Source organism: Leptinotarsa decemlineata, unplaced genomic scaffold (genome assembly GCF_025532065.1).
Source record: "Leptinotarsa decemlineata unplaced genomic scaffold, Ldec_3_MD MMD2_tig00026340_RagTag_RagTag, whole genome shotgun sequence".
NCBI classification, from domain to species: Eukaryota; Metazoa; Arthropoda; class Insecta; order Coleoptera; family Chrysomelidae; genus Leptinotarsa; species Leptinotarsa decemlineata.
The window spans coordinates 10,958,414-10,968,997 of record NW_027412694.1 but is presented as its reverse complement, the minus strand read 5'-3'; positions in this window follow the sequence as shown (position 1 = coordinate 10,968,997).

Genomic DNA, 10,584 nt, shown 5'->3' with positions numbered 1-10,584 from the left:
ACGCGCTCGTTTGTAACCGCCACCTTTTTCGGTCATTGAATAATAAACTATTTTCTTGGTAAAAATTACATTAATTATAAAGAACAATGAAATTAGTTTCAAAAACGGATTTAACAGAAAAAAATATGAAAAATAACATTAAACTGGTAGGGGAAGGTGGGGGAATCACGGACGCGGGGTAATCGCGGATGTGTATATTTCACTATGTTAGAAAAGAATGAAAGATATTCCCAATGATGCAGTCGTGAGTCTATCCCAGACGTAGTGCCGTGCAATAAGTGGTGGAGTGACGACGCGCTCGTTTTACAAGGTATGTTTATTTGAAGATTTAATAACAATTTCACATATATTTTTTACTAAAATTGAATAAGTGTATAATTTTTTAGGTATTACATAGAAATATCACATTATTTTTTCGAATTAATTTATCATTTAACAACGTTTTTAGGGAGTAACCGCGTGCACCACGCTATTGTAACCTCAAATAAAAATATTGTTTTGTGGTATTGTGTGTGTCGGCTAATGGCGGATAATTTTAATGGGGTAATCCCGGCCACCCGCAATTACCCCTACACACCGTATAGTATATATAGTTTATTTTATTTATATTTTATATTTATATATATTTTTTATTATATATCCTTGTTTTCTGCCCTGTATCTATATGGAATTGTAAATAATGTATTTTAAAATATACTCATATTTTTAACTGACTATACTTCAGATGTCACGAAATTGCCAAATAAAGACAGACCAAATACAAATTAGAAGACAGAAAAGGCTATTCAGGATGTTAAAAGTAAAACACTGTCAGTTATGAAGGAGCCAAAAACTGGCAGAAAGGCTATATTTTCTGAAGAACAAGAAAGAGAGTTGGAGGACTATAGGTATCATGAAATGCAGTAAATTATTTTATGGTTTCACTATAGAAATGGTACCAAAAATAGCATTCAAATTTGCCGAAGTGAATAATTCCAAGCACAATTTTGACAAAACATCTCAAATGACAGGAAAAAACTGGTTCTATGGATTTAAGAAAAGGCACCCTAATATTTCACTACGTAAACCTGAGTCCACTTCTATCAATGGAATTATGGCTTTTAATGAAACAGAAGTGAAAATGTTCTTCAATAATTTGGAAATTTTATAAACCAAACACCACTTTGATGCCAATCGAATATACAATGTGGACGAGACAGGTATATCCAATGTCCAAAGAAATGCAAGGGTTTTAGCACCAAAAGGCCAGAAACAAGTCGGTATGGCAACAAGTAGTGAAAGAGGTATTACAACGCCAGTTGTCTGCGCTTGTCAGGAAAGTATATTCTTTCATTTCTTATTTTTAAGAGGAAGCGTATGAATGCTCAGTTGTTACGTGAAGGCAATCCTGATATGATAGCAGCCGTAAGTGATTCAGGTTGGGTCAACGAGAACTTATTTGTAGATTGGTTACATCACTTCATATCTTTTGCTAATCCATGGATGGAAAGAAAAACGAGTATTATTGCCTAATTTGTGATGGAAAGTATGAAGATCCACCTAATTCAGACTGGATAAAATGCTACAAATGTAATTAATGGGCCCACGAAAACTCTACTAGTGGTGAAAGTACATCACGAAGCTGTGTTTGTAATTTCTGTTCTGATTAGACTATGTTCGTAATTACCCCCACAGACCATCCGCTATTTCCCCACGTGTTGTGGGGTAATCCCGGACTCCAATATATTGTTTTTGTATTAATGTTTTATTTTATATGGAACATTTATCTACGTTGATTATGAGAACATAAGATTGATTAGTTGTAGTTAACTTTTAGTAATAAATAGCATTCATAACCTTAACTAGTTTTGTTTAATTTCAGTTCTTCCTTAGGTGCTCGCAATTACCCCACTCTTTCCTACTAACAGTAGATATGTAACATGAGTATAGATGAAATAAGCGTTTTTTCTTTTTATGTCCAAAAATATGCAGACGAAATAATAAGACATGTGTCTTATTCCGAATCTTTGGTACGCCAATTTTATATCATACGTCTTTCATATATTATTAGGTCGGCTGAAAAGTTCGTACGCTAACACACAAATTATTTTTGCAAAAAAAACCAATACAGAGAAATAATGCCGCTACGATAAAGCGCTTTAGATGTTCCGCTTTAGATGTTCTTCTAATAAAATCATTTGAAAAAACCAATATACGACTGTTACAAAAGCAATGAGATTCCTACAATTGAAATCATAAGGAAGAAATTGAATACTTCCGGCCATAACGTGAGCTGCTGTGACAAAACTCTTCAGAATTGGATTTAAATTGAAAATACTAAACAAACGTCAAGCAGTTATGGAAAGCAGAAGAATAGTAAAATTCTGTAACAACTAAATATAGTCAAGAACAACGGCAAATTTTCTATTTGGACGAAACTTAGTATGACACTCACGACAGTTACGAAAGGGACTGATGTTTCGAGAATGTGTACGCCTAACATGCCTGCAAACAAAGGATCGCGACTAATCATTATGCATTGCAGAGGAAGTATAGGATGGGTTCCGAATTCTTTGAAATTGTGTGAAAAAAAGCTTGAAGACGGCAATGTTGACTATCATAAGAACATGTAAGTTAATATTTCTGAGGAATGGTTTGAAAACACATTGATCTCAAATTTGGATGCGAATAGTGTAATAGTTCTTGACAACGCTTCCTATCATTCGCGACAGCTCATCAAAGTATCGAATCAAAATTCGAGGAAATATGTCAAGGACCGTTATATAACATAGGATAGCTGGATGACTATAGATTTTCGCCAGTCGAGTAGCGCTCGGTGACGTCACCGCGGACCGATCTCAAAGCGTTCTCCATTACACATACGGAGCGAATATTACATTTTATATTTTTTGTTTTACTTTTGGGACATTTTTCGTTCATTAAATCAATACAAATTGAGAAATTGATGTAGTAAAGTTTTTAAAAGAAAGTACAAACTTTATTCACGAAAATAGAACAAAAACTACATTTACATACCTATTACTATGTAATGATTATTTTTAAACATTAAAAATATAAATAATAATTTTAAGAATTATTACATAATAGTTTTTTTCATTTTTTTTAGCTAATTTCCGTTTCACGTCAGAATTTGGGGTACTGCAAATCTTGCGTTTACCTGCCCTTTTTAACTGACTGTCTGAAAACTGTTTTGTGTTTAAATAATTTATACGAATAACAGTCCTCAGTTTACAGAAGAGTTTGATTATATCAAAAGGTAAACTTTCTCTTTTTTTAATTTTTAAAGATAATTTTTTGACAACCATTGGCTCTCTCCTTAATAATAATAATAATAATAATTTTTTATTATTATTTCCTTGTTGAAAAGTACATTGTTATACGTACAGTGACAAGGAAAACGTCTGAGGGTAGGACACGTTACAGAGTATAATGTTTGTAGTAATCAATAATCTAAAAATATGATACATATAGGTATATACATATAATTATTTGTTTGGCTTAGATTATGTAAAAAAATAACTATAAATAAATGAAAGTCAATTTTATCACATAGTTGTGATATTTTGTCATTAAAATATAAAAAAACAGTTTAAAATTCGTCAAGTGTGTAGCAATTTTTTTCAATAAGTGCCTTTTTCAGTCTTGATTTGAAAATGTTAAGATTTGGTGAAATTTTAATTGATTCTTCTAATTTATTAAACATTTTTGGTCCAAGATAAAGAAAACTTTTGTGATAAAGAGTTGTTCTATGAATATTGGGCATTAGTTTGCCTCTAGAACGAGTTGGATAATTATGTTGCTGGAAAGGTGTATTATGCTTGTTTCTATAAACGTATATACACAATTCATAAATATAGAGACCAGCAACAGTTAGTATCTTGAAATTTTTAAAAGCATTTCTACATGATTCTCTCCAACCAATACCGGCAATGATTCTTACTGCATATTTTTGCAAAATAAATATTCTATCAGCAGCAGATCCGGTACCCCAATTCAAAATTCCATATCTTAAGTGGCAGTTTATGGTCGCATAGTATAAGCTCAGTAAAATCTCTTTACTACAAAAATTAGCCATGAATCTCAGAGCATAGCAGTTTTTTCTCAATTTAATACAGAGGGTCTCAATATGAGGAGTCCATGTGAGTTTGTAGTCCAAGGTGACGCCTAACATTTTTGTAGAAGTACAAGATTCAATTGGCAGATCCCCATTTTCATGGATAACAAAATGTTCGGGCCACTTACTAATTGTGAACTTCATCATCACAGTTTTAGATGTATTGAGTGTTAGGTGATTTTTTTCTGCCCATATGTTTACTTGTTTATGTACATCCTGGGTTCTTTCCTGTAGGGTCATTACATCAATTTCCTTCACTATGAAATTTGTGTCATCTGCATACGCTACTGTGTGAATAGTTGACAATCCTTGAAAATATTTCATCAGGTCATTTGCATATATCAAAAATAGTATAGGTCCAAGGATTGATCCCTGTGGGACACCCTGCCTAATGGTTGCCAACTGACTGAGAGTGTTTCCAACACTAACACGTTGCCCTCTATTTTCCAGGTAGGATTTCATTAAATCTAGGGCAACTCCTCTTACACCATATCTTTCCAATTTCCCTAATAGCAGGTCATGATTAACGCAATCGAAAGCTCTGGAGAAGTCTATGAACAATCCGCAAATATGGAATTTACCATCAAGTGCATTAACCACATGCTCATTGAACTCATAAAGTGCTGTTTCTGTACTTTTGTTCTTTGTGAAACCGTGTTGGTTTTCTGAAAAAAGGTTATTTGTTGTGAAGAAAGACATTAATTGATTTTTTAAATTTAGTTCAAAAATCTTGGAAATACTTGAGAGTAAGCTAATTCCCCTGTAGTTTTCATAGAGGTTTCTATCCCCTTTTTTATAAATTGGTGTTACTTTTGCTAGTTTTAGACTATCCGGAAAAATTCCATTTTCAGTAGACAACTTTATGATATACGTCATTGGGCTGCAAAGTTCATAAGAACATTTTTTCAATAAATTGTTTGATATCTCATCGTAACCACTTGCGTTTGAATGCTTTAAGCTCTTTATCAATTCTATAATTTCGGGTTCCGTTAGTGGACGCAAAAACATTGATTTTTCGCATATTGAGATATTGCTATTCATGTAATCGAAGTCTACATTTCGCGGCTGTATGAAATTTGAGAACTCATTATTGAAATTGTTGGCCATGTCTATGTTTGATACTTCAATACCATCTTGTTGAATTTTTATTTCATTTACCACGTATTCTTTTTTTTGAATAGTATGTACCATATGCCACATTGATTTGACTTTGTTGCTGGAAATAGACATTTTGTCATTTACGCACTGCTTATAACTGGCTTTTAGTTTTTCCCTATACGTTTGGGTCACTCTCTTATATATCTCCGTATAATTATTATCAACTTTAGCACATTCTGAATAGAGGTTTACTTGGTGTTTCAGTTCGTGAAGTTCCGGAGTGAAAATGTCAAAATTATGCTTTTTTGTCTGCTTTCGGAAGCGTTTCACCGGGAAAATCAATTCAATATAATATTGAAGAATATTGTTAAAACTTTCATAAGCTTTGTTTGGGCATATTTCTTTATAGACGTCATCCCACGACTCCTTCTGTAGGACAGCCTTGAAGTTTCGAATGTTTTCTTCTGAAAAAAATCGCCGGACGTTTTGCACATTATTATTTGCTTTTTTTATATCTTCTACTTGAATTTCAATGATTTGAGCATAATGATCAGACAGCCTGAAGTCTTCAACTTTTATTTGGTAATCAGAATCATCTCTGATAATGAAATTATCTAAACACGTACTTGATTTAGCCGTTACTCTGGTTGGTTCTTTGATAGAATATATCATGTTGAAACATGCCAGCTGATCACTGAAGAGATTGAGTTCTCTGCTTTCAACTCCAAAATTTATGTTATAATCCCCGCCTAGTATTATGTTTTCATATTTGTCACCTAATAATGTCAGTAACCCGTATAAGCAATTTAGAAAACATTTAAAGCTACCCAATGGAGGTCTATAAATACATGCAAAAACCGTTTTGTTTTCAGATAACGCAATGCTACAACATTCAAAGACCCCTTCAATGCAGAAATTGGTTAAATCAATTATTGAAATTTCTAACCTGCTTTCATCATTCTTGTAAATTGCTACACCACCATTTTTAGTAAAAACTCTACAAAAATACGAACACAAACTAAAATTTTTCAGTTTTATAACATCAAGTTGCATATTGTTTTGCCAGTGTTCTGAGATGAACAATAGGTCACATTTAAGTTCATAGTCCGTTATTTCATCAATCTGTAGAATTTTGTTGCCAAGACATTGGATATTTTGATGACATATAGTTAAAGTTCTTTGATTCTTAACTATTTCACCATCAGGATTGTCGAATTGATATATGTTTCGATTAAAAAAATCATCATTTATGGAACATTTATTGGAGCTACTTCCGATAGACGTGGGTATAAAAAATTTTCTTCTGGGTTTTCTGTTAAGATAGTGTTTTTCAAAGATTCTTGTAATTCATTGGCTAGAGAGTTATTCTGGTGTGAAAAGTAATTTACATCTACCGTGGTAGAAGGCATCTTTCCTCTTTCACTTGTGTTGGTTATGTTGTTTAATCCCATTACATATTCCCAAATAGCTTTACTTATGTACCATTTACCTCTTGCTAATATTTTGTATCCATTCTGGTGGTAATTGTTATTACAATCTAGAATACACGTGTGAGGTAAGTTCATGTTTTGTAATCCTTTTATCAACTGCAGATTTCTATGGTATATCGAATCTACATTTTCTCTGTTGTCATATCTGTAGGGCTGTGTGATGATTACAGGATTTGTGTGCTGCACCTTTGGAACAAATTTCTTTAAAATATCGGTACTTGTTCTATCTGTCCACAAGACAACTACATCCTTATTTGATAGGTTCTCTGAGTGTTTTATTGCAGTCTCAATCAGGGTATCTGTAGTACTATTGGGTTTCAGTATTGCTTGTATTGAGTAATTAGGTCTATTATGTGTTGTCATGAATTTGGCAATGTCTTTTCCATTGTGTCCAGCTACAATAATGATTTTATTTGGTTCCACTTGGTTATGCATTTGTACCGGGAAGTCGAGACCATTCTTTGCATTTTTCATTGGAAACCGAGTTGGAATTGGTGAATTGTCTAGGTCTACGCCACTGGAGGTGTCGTCCTTGGTCATTGTAGATGCATGTTTCTGAGAATTTATTGTTTGTATACTGACGTTTTTTCTCTCTGGTATCTTATCTTTCAGCTTTTTTTGGAAGTTTTTCAATTGCATGTTTAAATCCTCGATGATTTGTTTTTGTTCTTCAATTAGATTGTTTAGTTCCATTTCCACCTTAATGGCTTCCTGGGTGAAATTTTCATATTCAATTTTTAATTTTTCAAAATGTTTACTTCTCAGCACTGCATCATCTGAATCCTGAATTGTTGTCTCGAGTAAGCTAATTTCTTCCTTATGTTCCATATTTTTTTCCTTCTCACAACAGATAACATGATTGTTATCTAGAAGTTTGACATTTTTTCTTGCTCTATTGAGACAAGTTTTATGAAAAATTCCAAAACAATTTATACATGTTGAATACGTTGAAGGTTTTTTGCAACATATAAAAGTACCACTATTATTGTTCTGCATGTTGCTCACCCGAGCACTACACTACTACCTTAGTTTGTTGTCGCCATGGTAAATTTCAAAGTGCTTGTTCCACTGTTTAATTTTATTTAAAAATTCACTTGAGGGTTTAATAAGACCCCCAAATGAAAGCTGCTGTACCCATGATGGTATATTGGGAGAAAAATAAGATTTAATCTTATAAGTAAAATCACCTAGTTGTGGATGAGTCGTTTTAAATTTCTTTGCTATAAAACCAGCAATATACTCAAAAGCATCATCTGTAGTTTCTGGTGATTTTGTATCGGAAGTTCCTGAAATGTCAGATGTTGAAAACGAACTTCCACTGCTACTACTTTGAGTTACTGTGCCATTAGAGGTGCTGTTACATGCGTCTTCTCGAGGTAACTCGACAAAAACCTTAGCTTGTTCCAAAACTCTAGCGACCATATACTCCTCAGGAACCGTTTCTTGTGCGTTTACCTTGAAAACAAAAGTTAACATGCACATTGAAGCAATAAAAAATAAAATGTTTTTTATTACCCGAGCCTATAAAATGTTTTTTATTACCCGAGCCTCTAAAATACCAGGATTTTTTCCTAAGATAATCATCCTTATTCTTTTCATGGCTTCTAATGGTGACGGGTGTTCATTTGGGCCTCGGCACCGTAGTTGGGAAAAAAAAATTTTCAAGGCAATCCTGATTGAGTTTGTGAGTACAGATGTAATGTACATCTTTACATTCGGCTGTGATATCCCGGTACAGTAACTTTAAAGATTCAATGGACATTATCATCCCTTTCTGAAATGTTTGTAAACATTGTTTTCCTTCGGCTCTCATGTCAAGTAGTATAGTTTTAACTTTATCTAAATGGTGTTCTTGTTCATTTAAATAAATTCTATAAGGAGCTTTCAAACGATTGGGATCAGGTGGTGTTTTTACATGACCGTTGAAAATATCAAACCAAGAATTAACATCGTTTATAAACATGCCAAGGTCTTCAGCAAGTGTTTTGTCGGGGCCAGGTTTGTATCGTAACAGAGCCTGTGCTGTATTGCGGGACAATAATTCGGCTGCTAGTCTTACGTTTTGTCGTTTACTTTTTTCAACAGTAATGTTTTTGCGAAATTTTATAACAGGAATTTACCTCTGTATCAGTTAACTCTATTAAATTTTCCAACGGTTGTTTACATATTTTAATATTTCCGTCACTGTCTAGAACAAATTCTCTGTCAAAAAGCCAATTACGGATGAGTTTAAGCAAATGTGGAGCATCCGCAAAAACATATATATTTTTTTCCGTCTGTGGATGGTTGAAATAGGTCTTATTTATATCAACAGATTAATCTTTCCACAAGCCAACATTACTGCTTCCACAGTCGCTGACAATTGCCACACACTGGTATGATATTTTATGCAATTGTGTAATAATGTTCATTAATATATCCTTCGTCATTTTTTGGTCGAAGCCTATATGAATAGGCTGCTTCCAAGTGGAAAAAAGGCTCCGAACCATACACACTTGCATTAAATTGAAGTTGCCTAGAACTTGATCTTCGCCAACATCATATTCTAAAGTAGATTTAACCTTTACTTCGTCGAAGGAAATTACTACATATTGTTCCATGATCGACATATTTTCTCCAGCTACTTTCAAAAAAGTTAGCACATCTTTCAATAAGCCTGGCTTTATAATAATTTTTGATGCCCAACTCCTTAAAGTGGACAATGCTGGTAAAGGAAAATTTAGTTTAGTTCGCAAAAATACATAACATTTTCTGCTGAGATAACGAAGAGTAAAAGCAACAGCAATCTCTTCTATAGTCCAATTCACGCGTTTCTTTTTGTTTAGAAGAATGGCAATTTGATTATCTGTCAAAAGTTTTTTCAATGCATTTAGGGCCTCTTCTTTCTGAGATTTTTTTTTCTTACTTTTCATTTTATAATAAACAAGCTGTTTTCTTTGTAAATTCAATCTTCGCTTCATACTTTCCATTTTTTGCATAATTTAGAGTAATTTTCGCGGAGCTTTTCATACTGAATGGATATATTATTTTCTGATGCAATTAAAGCGTTGCTGATGATGTGAGATGAACCTGCTAATGAGGATGGTTCACTTGAAATGGTAAGGTTCAAGTCGACTGAAGTAGCTTCTGGCTCCTTTTCGAAAATCTTATCCATTTCTTCTTTGTGACGTGTCACCTTTTCCTTTTTTAAATACCTTGCCTCTCGCGACGAATTTTTTGGTACATATGTTGTACAGGTTTGGGGCAGATTTAAACTAGGTACAGCACTTTTTTTAAGCAGTTTCCTTACAGGCAATCCTAATAATTCGTTTCTCAGGTCTCTTTCGTAATCATTGATAGTAAAATGAACGGAACAAATTTGACTGGTATCGGGATTCCATTTATCCGCTCTTTTGCAGCGTCTTATTCATTCTTTTCGTACAGTACCCGATACGAAATCATTTGCTTTAGGAAAGTTGTGGTAAACAATGTCTTTTCCGGTAAGTTTTGTGGACACACGGCAGTTGTTACAACCAAAAACAGCGCAACGACGTCCTGGCATGTTTATTGTAAAAAAAATTCTTTCATTTACTAGATGCACGAAGAAGTATAAACACAAAAACCGTCACTTAACAACGTGTCTCATCGCGTTCACAGTCACACACCGCGATATTCCAACGGCTACGGGTCCGCGGTGATGTCATAAAGTAGTGGGGACTCGGTTCACGCACGACAACGTTGCTGGTATAGGGATCTGGCTATCCTATGTTATATAACGGTCCTTGGAAAGATGTAATACAAAGTTTTTTACTGGATAACAAACCCAACTACTGTCATCCTCACTACCAGTGAGGATGACAGTGCTCGATGTAAGTGCCTTTTTTTACCATTCATTCAGTGTAG